Genomic DNA, 12,207 nt, shown 5'->3' on the forward strand with positions numbered 1-12,207 from the left:
ATATTGACGAGTTTAGGAATGAAATTAGCTGGGCTAGGATCTAATAACGCCTCCACACACGGTGAAAATGAGACTGTTCTTCCTGTAATCCTTCTCCACTGTCAACAGCGATACACAGTCAGATCATTAACTGTATTCCTCTGCCCCCGGATAGGAATCTTATATCTGTGCTGTTCTCGCTGGTGAGCCCGTTACGACGTGGATCTGTGTTCTGATTCTGTCTCGCTCCCCGTTGATGTGTGCGTCTTGGTTCCACGGAGACCCCGGGTCCCCCGCCCTCCTCTAAGGTTTTAATTTTAACGGGTTAAGGCCGCGATACACTTGATTGATGGCACGTCTTACACAAGGAGGCAGATAGATAGAAATCCACATTATCCGTCTCTGAAAGCCTGACATCCCTCCAAGAGCATGTTATCAATCACACTGAAACATCATAAAATCCTCCTCAAGTTGTCCTGTAGAAATCCTCACAAGCCATTAGAGGATAACAGAGCCAGGAGGAGGAACAGTAGCAGTTGGAAAAACAGATGTGTCTTTTCTTAAATTTCTCTTTGTAAAGACTTGGCCGATAGAGGGAACACGTCTCTGGCTTTATCCATCAAAGCCTAAATGGTTGAAAGTGAAGATCGCCTGCAGGATAACCACTGTTTACATATATATATATATATATATATATATATATATATATATATATATATATATATATATATATATATACAGATCTGAATTCATATTCCTGATGAATACATCTCTAATGTAATAATTATTCACGTACAGCGCCAGGACGAAGAAAAGGATGAACATTAGTTATACACTATCTTCAAAAATGTACTTTGCTGCACATCGTCAACACAGACAAAAGGTCTTTTGATGAGGGATGGTCCTTTTCTGAGCTCCTTTCAATTTCTCAGGGATGAGTCAACGACAACAGCTGGGCGGAAGATTCTCCGGCTCTATCAATCATCTTTAATGGACTGAGGGACAGGCAGCTGACAGAGACGAATCCTGATGGCTTTTCAAAAAAGTAACATGAGTGTGACAATGATGTGGATATGAGGAGGTATCGCTCTGGTGACAATGAAAGCTACTTAACACAACATGGAGCAGATGTAGCGCTGGCTGTAGGCTTGGCATTTGTATAATATTCACTGTGCAAACAAGATTGTCCATGATCATGAGCCATACATATTTGCATCATAATTGCTTCTTAACATCTCGCAAACATGAATTGCTAAATGACTGAGCTGAAAGCTCTGGGACTGTAAACATAGATGCAGACAGACTCCTGCCATATAAGGAAACATCGCCCTTGTTGCCTTGTCTGTTGCATTCACCTTATGTCGCATCTGCATCACCAGTCAGTATTTTTGAATGTCTCCATTCCTCCAGACAGACTTCATATTGATTGTTAGTCTATGTTGCATTGATCAAGTTGCCCCCAGGCCTCAGTATTATTCAAGTTTTATGATCCTTCACATGGAGTTCTCATATAGCTGAAATGTTTTCAATAAAATCTTTAATACTTCATTAATACTTCCTTTTCTTGCTTTCACCTTTTAGTCTTTGCATAATATAGTTCTTATAATATGATATATGCATGAAAAAGCATTTCAAGTTTAGTTTTTAATGCTTCTATATATATATCCTCTAAATACAGTTTTCCCTCTGCAATGTGATATAGAACATGAAAAAGAGTCCCAAGGCACTAACAGAAAGTTCACATGAGAGCTATTACGAAGGCAATTGTGTTCTGTGAGTTGTAGCAGTTATTAAACATTTTTGCAGGCAGCAGCTTCATTCCATGAAAGCATTGCACAATATGTATTTCTTCTATGATATTTTGGCCACTAAATTGATGCAAACATGGATAGAAAAACATACAAAATAGGGATATTGAAGGTTGGACATCCCATGACTTCTACACCAGGGAGATTCTCAGTTATTTCATTGGCTGATCTCGCTGACTCATTTGGATATCCATGTCTGCACAACAAAGTACTATTCATTAAATGTGACAAATGTAGGTTTGGATTGTTTAGAGGTAGGCACAGAGACAACATGATATGTGTTATGGTCAATTCTTTCTCCTTCATACTTGTGAAAAGGACAGCTGGCATGACGAGACTAAATGCACACGAGACCTTGTTGTGTTACATGTCATGACGGTATGAGTGAATCCGCCACCTGCTGCACGTCAGTTTATACAAAGGTTAGCCGGCTACAACGGTTGTAGAGCTAAGCTACACAAAAAAATGACCTCCACTCCGACCATCCTGCTGCGTGCTGATTTCAATGTCTGTTCAATCTCATTCCATTTCCATGGTCCAGACGTGTCTGCCAGAGCAAATAAAAAATGAGCTTGCACATTCTTCTCAGGCAATCATTCAGGTGCACTAAAGCTATTTTTTATATATGTATGCATGTATGTATCTATGTATTGTTGTTCTGCACTATAGTGGTCAAGAAATTAAAAAAACAAATACAAGAAATAATTGTTTGTATTATTTATTATAATGCAAAGTAATGGCTGTTCTTTTGGAAAATGCCTTGGTACAACCTGAAATCAGTCAGGAGACAGTTCAAGAGGTGGAAACTATGATTTTCTTCATGGTCATACAAGGCCAGCCAAGTTAGGAAAATGCAATAATGCCCTCCTCCAGTTTGCAGTGTTCCCTCAGGAGTCCATTCTCCCTAGACACTTCCTCTCATCACTACCAGGCATGGCTGATCTCTTACCTATGAGCACTTTGGGAACCCAGCCAGCACAAGCATACGGGCTTCTGTGTTTCATCTCAGTAGCTGAAGAGTGAGATTGTAGATAATACTTTTTGCTTCCATTTCACGGCTCCTCCTGTTCATGGTTGCATAAGCTACAGTGAGCATGAAACTCTGAGTGCGTCACTGTGCATCTAGTGTCAGCGAGTCCCTACAAGCCTGGGAATCTGCTCACAGTGCCAGTAAATAGAGAACAAGATGCTGAACTGATCTGGCTGATTGCCAGAGTCTTGGATGCTACTGCTATAGATTTGATTTACCTGCTTCGCGGAATGGGAGGAGTGCCACAGATGCATAGTGGGTAATATGCATGTTTGAGAAAGATATATTTAGAGAGAGGGCGTACGGGGGGGTGGGGGAGAGACAGAGAGAGAGGGGTTTCAAAATGTATTTTGTAATTTCAAATTCAATTGCACAGTTGGGTTGAGAGGCAATCAAAACTGGATGGTGAATACAGTTTTCCATGTGTATTATTATTACAAGCAGACCTGGGGAGCCATAAGTGGAGACATGACCCACATGCGATTTGGCCATCAATTTATTTTCTCATTTAAGTCGAATTTCAGCATTATTCCCTGAAGATTTCTACATTATGGATGCCTCAACATTACAAAGGCAGCCTCAGATTTAATTGAAGACTGGCGTTTACATTCACTTCAGAAAGGAGGACAAGTCAGCTCACTCTTCTCTCTCACAAAGAAACACCAAGGATTTGACAAATCCTAAACAATTCTGTATTTTGCATATTGTCTGCTAATTTAATTATCAGATAAACCTTATAAAACTAAAATGTTGCTGCAGTAAGTCATTTCAATGCATCTTGTTATCATTCATATGTCAAGTTCATATCCGATAGTCCTGAATCACTCAGTAGAACACCATTATATCTGTGTCCCTATTCCATTATACTTAAAGGCAATAATCGTATTCAAATGCTCAAACAATCCTTATGACGCACCTGCATCACAGCATTGAAAGGTGGTCAAAGCGACCTCTCTCTCATCTCCCAGCTTTCAGTCTGAATCACACGACAAGCAAGAGCCCTAATGTGCTCGGTTACGTGATGCACAACCAGTGGTGCCCAGTGCGATATTTTAACTCCTGTTAAGACTTCTTGAAGGAGGACATTTCATTTAACAGGCTTAATATTCAGACGGCAGCATCTGCTTCTGTCCACCCCACTCCTAGGCTTCATCGGCCCCCGTTGAAAAATACAACAGTTAATACCTCATCTATCTCTCTCTCTCCTTGCAGCCTGCCACTGCTTCAGGCTGGGCCGATGGGGGACAAAACATGTATTCATCTTCTCTGAGTGCCTTGCTCAGAGAAAGCTTCCCGGAGCAGCCACTCCACCAAGTCCGCGCGGCTAATGAAGATAACTTTCCGCGGTGGCTGGACGTCATCCCTCTGAACTCATAATGGGAACAAGCTCGGCAAGAGACAGAGGGAGAGCCATATTGAGAGAGACAAAGGAGACGAGTGTGCGTGCATGTCAGAGTGTGTGTCAGTCTAGAGCAGTTTGAATTAGTTACTCAGCTGTAACCTTGGCTCCCGCCATTGTTGGAGACACCTCTGCCTCGTCCTCTCAAGGCTCCGTTCCCACATGCATTAAGGGACTCAGCAAAGCTCTGCTTACTCTCCCGGGGCATCTCCCAGGCAGCCCGAAAACCAAGGGCTTTCAATCGCTCCCTCAGACACAATGAATACCTGCTCTGCTCTCATTACAATACCCTGCTTTTCAGAAATAGTGTCAGCTGCAATTTTCTCTCCTAATTATTTTCCGCTCCTCTGAGGGTTAGGTTCAGGACTGGAGCCAGAGGAGGCAGCTCGGGCTGTGCGGGAGGGAGGGAGTGGGAGCTGGATTCTACCTGAAAGGATATGGAGAAGTCTGAATATCTGTCCATGATCTAACAGAGGGGAATAGATGGAGGCGGGCCTACGTGGCCATAACCTGCTGATCCGCTGACATCTCCCATGCACTCACCCACCTCTTGTGGACAGCTCGGGCGATAGGAACTAAAACTTTTATCAATGCTCTCTCACACTGGTAGTTGCAGTTTCCACACAAAACCAAACATATACCTGAAACTATAACTCCCTCTCACCAATACCCTTTTTGTAGTATCCATGGTAACAGCATATTTCCTCTCTCTTTGCAGCAGTTGTACATTGATCAAAGCCCCTTCCCCAAATCCACCTCTGTGATTTACAACACCATTTTCTACTCAACAAATTTTACAGAAGGAGATAATGACATGGATTAGTTGCTAATCAAGTGCCAATCAGAGATCTGGCTGAGCTAAATGTCAGGTGGAAAATGTTCAAGCCGTTGTGGTAACTCCCTTGTGATATTGGATTATGCGTCATAATCACAGCAATTTTGGATGCAACAGGAGCCAGAGCTCACTCTCTACTGTAACCAAGTTCCCAGGGAAGGGATAATAATCTCCATTTTACCTATTATACCCAGGTAAACAGGGGATTTAGGCTAATAGAATACCAGACAGACAGTCACATGTTACTCTCTAAAGTGACATAAAATACCTGAGGCTTGCATGACTCACGATTCCCCTGACACCGCGATGTAAGCAGGAACAAGCATAAATGACACAACAATCACAGGTTCCACTGCGACGCAGTGCAAACCTTGTTATTATTGTTAAAGTTCAGCCCAAGTTGACAAATACGACAGTAAAGATTGCCGCTTTCTCAAAAACGGCATTAATAAAAGAGGGCTGCACTTTGAGCCTTAGCTTTTATAACATGCTGTGGGTCGCGTCAGTAACAGAAAGAAAGGTCTGAGGCTTACTAAGATATCTGCTAGTGCAGCTGAAACTTTTGATAGTGTGAATACACAAATGACCACTAAGCAATCTTAAGGAATGAAGGAGGAACCTTTGCTTAGGTGTCAGTGAACGGATCCAAACTGCTAGTCTTGTTACACATTAGTGTAGACGTAACGCAACATTGGTGTAGACGTAACGCAACAATTCATGGCTTTGATTCCATGACATAACCTTGCTCTTTTCCCACTGTTCCCTTTCTTGTCTGTTACACTATGACATACATTTTCCAGGATTATTGCTGGTGCATACAAACAAAACTTCTGACAACATTCACAGCCCCGCTCCACCTGCTGCCTACGCTGCAATTACTGGTTTGTGCGCTAGTCAGAATTGAATGCGGTGCAACACAAGGGATACGCACTTCTGATTGTGCTAAATGTTCCATGGCACCAAGTTAACATTTCTACTTTGCATCTCATGATGTATGTAGATCTGTTATTCATGCTGACATTAAGCCAGCTAGCTTTAAGCTGACTGTAGACAGATGTAGTGAAGTTAACTTATTTTACCATTACGGATGTATAAATAAATATAAATAATGGACACTGAAGTGAAATACTAATGAAGTTTAGTAATGACTGTAATCATCAGTGGCGACTGGTAATTTAAAAAAAATCTGGACGACAGGAGTAAAACCAACCCTCAGGATAATTGTATTGTTTTTAGATATTTCTCTTATTTTGAACTTGCTCCTCCACATTTACATATGCGCTCAGTGCTGCTTGATGTATATGATGTCATGGTCCTAATGTGTATGTCATACAATGGTTTCTGATTTTAATCTGGACAGCGCTTTGTGCATAAGCTTATAAACTATTATCAGTACTACACTAATGTTCTACTTATCTCTACTTTCTTATGTTAAATGAAAACAAAGCATGAAAACAATGACCAATCGTTACCAGATCTCTCTATGGAATGAACTTTGTGAGTGTGGGCTAATTTGTCATTGGAAGCCTGTCGCACGCAGGTGGGTCCAGGCGAGACGGCTGACAGCGAGGCATGAGGCATACAAGGCAGCTCCAAGTCCCCAGGAGGAGCAAAAAATGGTGGAATTACAACGTTCGAGTTCGTCACGTGATGGGCACAAAAATACTTTTCCCCCTCATTAGGTAAGTCAACTTCCCAGTAAAAAAATATATGGATAGTCCATATTTAAATCATTAGATCATAAAAGTTTTAAAATACACGAATAGCCAAATTCAGAGTTATTTTCCTTCCTCTGTTCATGTGACTGAGCCCCATAAACGAGACTGGACCGAATACTGGGAGGCGGGGTTGAAGGAAACGCTAGTGCACATTCTCTAATGGGTATTTCTATCTTAATTTTACACTTGAAAGTCAAACTTTTTTAGCTTCATGCTCTAACGAGCAACTTCCACATGAATGAACGGGGCACCGCTGGAAAAGAGCTAAGGGAGGACAGCCGGAGTCCATCCTCTTCTGCCCCCCACGTGCATGCCTGTCCTGCAGGTGTCGCCGTTAAAGAGTTTTAATCAGAGTTTCCATCATTAGTTTATCCCCCTAAAAAAGTGAGGAAAATATTTAATAAATGATACAGAAAATTGGTAATGGTTTATTTCAATTATTCTTTTTTTTAAATGTTGATCTTGCCTCTAGCAATAAGAGGAGAAGCAGTTGCTCCTCTGCCTCTATGGACCAGCCTACCCTGGTATGCATACTCACAACTGCAGTTAAAAACTAGACATGCTAGGAGCAAACACTCTTCCTGCTGTTATTCCCAGGGCCGTAAAAGAATGCCAGGTTAAGTTACCCCAGCTCATGTGACCCTGTCGTTGGAAACCTGGAGTCTGACAGCTGTGGACAACTCGGTGCCAAACCCCAACCGTGTTGAACTCCCTTGGACAATAGTGCCGGCCCCGGCCCTCACATTTAAATGTTGTTTTAACTGCTCGGTCTTGTTGTTGCAGCATTCCCTGTCTGAACAACCTGAAGCACACCGTCTGCATTCTTTGCATGATGTGGGTACTGCTTTTTCTGCTCTGGAGTCTCCTGTATGGCAGCTATCTAATACAATGCTTCATGTTTTTCTTTGTGCAACTAATAAACTTAACCCTGTTTTCAATCCTAAACCCAACCCTGAAATAAGCCCAGACATTGACTATTTATTAGCATGAGTTCACTTTAAACTCCACAGATGTCACAGCAACATTTCATCCTAAATTAGGACATGGAGTATCAACAAAGGATTATCCAAATTAGGTGTGACAAGCTGCCCTATGTGGTTTGAAGGTCTCTTTATTCGTTTGCATGCCGTAGCTATCGTGATTTGTATTTCCTGACAGCACAAGGAATGGACATGCATGCATGATGTGGTCTGTGTTTAGCTGTATTGTTATCGTGGTGTATTGACTGGCTCAATACCTGTGGACATGCAGATATCCAGCAAAAAGGAGCTGGCCTACCGACGTAAGCGAGGTCTTTCAAGATAACATTCCTGTCAGATGGAAACACATTTCGGCATCATCCTACCATCGAGCCGATCACGGAATGGTGTCCCACCCGATGGACATCCACCATTTGCGTCTTACTACTCCCTACTCTTTAATTTCTGTGTGTGTATATGTGTGTGTGTGTGTCCCAATAATCCCAGATAAACACAAACCTTCTCTTAGAGCTCCCTCTCCCTGCTTCAATATCACTCATGTTTCACCTTTGACTCCTCTTCCAGTCTCTTATTACGAACAAGTACTCTGTCAATGTTGCTATTATCGCCTCGTCCCACAGGTTAGATTACCTTTGGCACCCCAGCTTTACTATTACTGCCACGGGAAAGAGAGGGAGTGAAGGAAAGTGTCAGTAGACTGCAAGGTATGAGAGACTCTCAGATCTCTCTTCCAGCAAAACCAATTTGAAGTGCAGTGTGTGTGTGTGTGTGTGTGTGTGTGTGTGTGTGTGTGTGTGTGTGTGTGTGTGTGTGTATTTTATTTTTACTTGCAGAGTATAACTTAGTCATTAACGCTCCTGTAAATGTGACTTCACGCTCCAATGTATAAAACAAAAATAAAATAAAACATTTCCCACTCATGTCTTTCATGTCATAATTGTCTACGAGTTAAATTGTTTGTGAAATTTAACACATTTCCATTGGTTCTTTGAATCAAAGCATTTCTGTACAACTTGAAACATTATTAACAAAAACAACATGACATGTGATTTATTCCTCCCGGTAAGGGAGTCTGACATCAAAGAACTCTCATAGGGGGAGTTTAAAAGAGCCGTACATCTCTTGGAAAAAGGTTGTCAACATGCAACCCACAAACACCAGGAAGCATCTCCTGTCAACAAGCGTGGCACCTATTGCAGTGTGTGAGGGGCAAATCAGCATTAAATATGCTTTTTCCTAATTATAAAAGAATGGTCCCGCTGCTGACCAGTGAGGGTTCCTCAGTTGGACAACATCAAGAGTCAGAACCAGATGTGAATTATTGATTGGATACATCAAGCTTTGACTTAACATTACCGACTACTTCCATCACTACTGCCTCATGGAGGCGTTCATGTTTGGAGTGTGAATTAGCAGTATATGATAATGAAGCCGTATTAGTCCGACACATTTTTTTCTTACTGAACATAGTGGCCTGCACTATTTGGAATCAATAGAACACACACACACACACACACACACACACACACACACACACACACACACACACGCACACACGCACGCACGCACACACACATTTTCATCCAGACATAATTAAATGTCGCCTCCTGAAGAAATTGCCCTCTTTGAGAAGTTAGGGCTAATAAGGGACACACTAATGTTGAGAAAACATGGTGAGAAAACACAACCCCCAGAGCAAACCTGGCCAATTTCATCATAAATTACTTCCCTGCACAAAGTTCATCTTTGAGTGGCCCAAGAGAGCCTGCTGCATGATGGTAAAAGATGCTGCTTCTAAGAACAATCTGGCTTGAGGTAAAGTCTGGAACAGAAGCACTTTGTTCCATGCATACACGGCCCAAAGAAGAAACAACAGCAGACAGAACGAGACAAATGTATGTAATTATTGAGCAATCTGAATAGCAAGCTTTAAGGCCAGTGAGGAGAGAAAGCATGCATGGCTGCTGCTTCAGACTCTCGGATCTCCGGGCCAAACTCTATGGCAAGTGTGTAATTGCAGAAATGAAGAAAGATGGAGCCGTTCAATGAAAGGCCACTGCTTTGGATTAAAATGCATGAACAGCTGTTGCTATTATACATGGTTCTTTAGGTTTGCTGGTGCAAGGCACTTCTTCAGCAAAGCCTACAGCCTTGTACAATACATTAACATTTGCAAAGTAGCACACGAAGCATGTCAAAACCACAGAGAGTTATGGAATTAAAAGGTCATCTGAGTTTTTATTTCTTGATCATTAATCTTATTTTACCTGTAATAATAGAGGCTGTGGATGTTTGAATTCCTGCAGCAAATAAAAGACGATGACAGTGTGATAGGCTACAGAACTGAGGTCCAAGACATTTGTTGTGATATTTCCATTACTGTTAAACTAGGAGCGAGAAACATGTGGGAAACCGTAAAACCAAGCAGCATTTTTATTATTTTTATAATAATGCTATCTGCTCTTGAGTTGTTGCCACTACAGTAGAGAGTAGCCTGAAGCGTTAATATCCAAGCTTATACTCTGCTCTCCTCACTGCTGTCTACCAACAACATGCTCCCTTATCATAAACATGTGTGTAATGTCTAGCATATGGAAATATCTTACAATGTTGGGTAGAGCAATCCAAAACTAGTATGCATGATGTAGTACAAACTGATAACACAGCACATAAGTTATACGTAGAGATTACTATTCACGATCAGATTTAATATTACTACTATATAATGTTATTATTATATTATTGCCTTGCCTTACAGGGTAATATTCGTGAGGCTCGGTGTTTGAGCCTATTTGAAAAGCTTGTGGTAGCCAACATATGGTGAGTTACTATTAATTGCTGCTACAGTGGAGATCATTTTTCAAAGCAGTGGAGAAATTGTGTTATCCACTTTAGTTATCCTCATTTGCTTTATTTGTGTTTGCGTGCCATTTTCCTTCAATGTATCATTTTACTTCTTGCTGCTGCTTCAGCCCATTTTTCCGAAAATCTACTGCTGCTGCACCTTTGGACAATAGGTTAGTTGACGGCCTTATTGGATTTCTAAATTGACGAGAGTTTATTGTAACAAGACACAGCAAAGTCTGGCTGATACACCCGTCTGTGATAAGAGCTAATGCCACAGCTATCTTATTTGGAGAGGAGTGTGCAATTTGCAATCTTGTTTCTGCAGTTAAATAACTCAGCAATATCAATGTTATACATTTTAAGATATAAAAAAGACACATAAATACATTAAGATAGAATGTATATTAAAAGATATGGAAGTGCTTTCAGTGCCATTGTGCTGCAGACAATTTGCCTTTTCATTTACTGAATGTTAAAAATACTAAATAAGACATGCAGTGTGTTCATCAATGCCAGTTAAACATTAGGATAAGCAAAATACACTTAAAACGGGGACTACTGGGTTCTCTGCGTGCCTTTTTACATATACTTAGCTGTTTTATGTCGCTCTACTAAATACATTTTATCTGTGCAGCCAGTGGGGAAAGAAGCTGGGTTTGAAGACACACAAAAGTGAAGTTAAATTAATGTTTTTTTTCAACATAAACATCACTGTGATGTCTGCCTGAAAAATGAAGAAACCAGAGAGAATTAAGGTTAAGCCTCTAAATCAATACAATGATAGCTAAGTAAGGTTTTTATTTTCTTTCAAAATAGATTACCAGAGCATTCTTCATTTTCCATTATGGTGGAACTGTAAACAAGATGATTAAAATGAGTGAGAATTGAATACAATCTGTGAAAACTGCTGCTGGGCACAACATGATTATGTGTCTTTTAAGTTACTCACAAAAATATATTTGAGGGTCAGTGGATTTTATGATCTATACAGATTAATATGTTGACTTCAGGAGTATAAAAGTCGACTGTATTAAAGTTTTAATTGAAAGTTCTCAAATGTTACCCAACAATTATATACTGACTGCCTTTGTACAAAACACATATATAATTACGGAGTTTCCCTTCACTGTAACCTATAATTCAGGGTAATCAAAACACTTGTTGCAAAATCCACAGTGTGCTGCGATGCTAGAAAATCATTATCTTTCTGTAACTCAAAGTAAGCAAACAAAAAGAAACAGGCCACAGGGGCCAAAGCTTGCAATAGTCTGTGTGGAATCCTCTCCAGTGATTTATCTGACGGGGGCCTGACAACTTTCTTGCAGAATCCCAAAGTGTGCTATCTACTAATTGAGCCTGTGTCAGCGCAGGGGAGATTAAGCGTCCGCAGCTGCCCTCTGAAACGTCTTCCCCGGGCCCAGCTGTGAGACACAAATCAAAGGCCCCGGCACAGAGACGAACCGGCACAAAACAGAGCCCACCTCCGTTCAAACACAAAGCTCAGCACTCGTGTCCTGAAGTGATTAATTGTTTGGCAAATATGTCCAGTATAATGTCTGATTGTGAAGGTGAACCAAATCTGATACATTTTTGAAACTGAACAGATGATTC

At 41.1% G+C, this 12,207-nt stretch overlaps 1 protein-coding gene across 1 annotated transcript in view; it reads right to left on the reverse strand.

Moving 5' to 3' along the window:
• The window catches only part of macrod2 (mono-ADP ribosylhydrolase 2), a 417,061-nt gene that overhangs the window by 238,452 nt on the left and 166,402 nt on the right, over positions 1–12,207 (reverse strand). The window lies entirely within an intron of this gene.

The sequence above is a fragment of the Taurulus bubalis genome (assembly GCF_910589615.1).
Source record: "Taurulus bubalis genome assembly, chromosome: 14".
NCBI classification, from domain to species: domain Eukaryota; kingdom Metazoa; phylum Chordata; class Actinopteri; order Perciformes; family Cottidae; genus Taurulus; species Taurulus bubalis.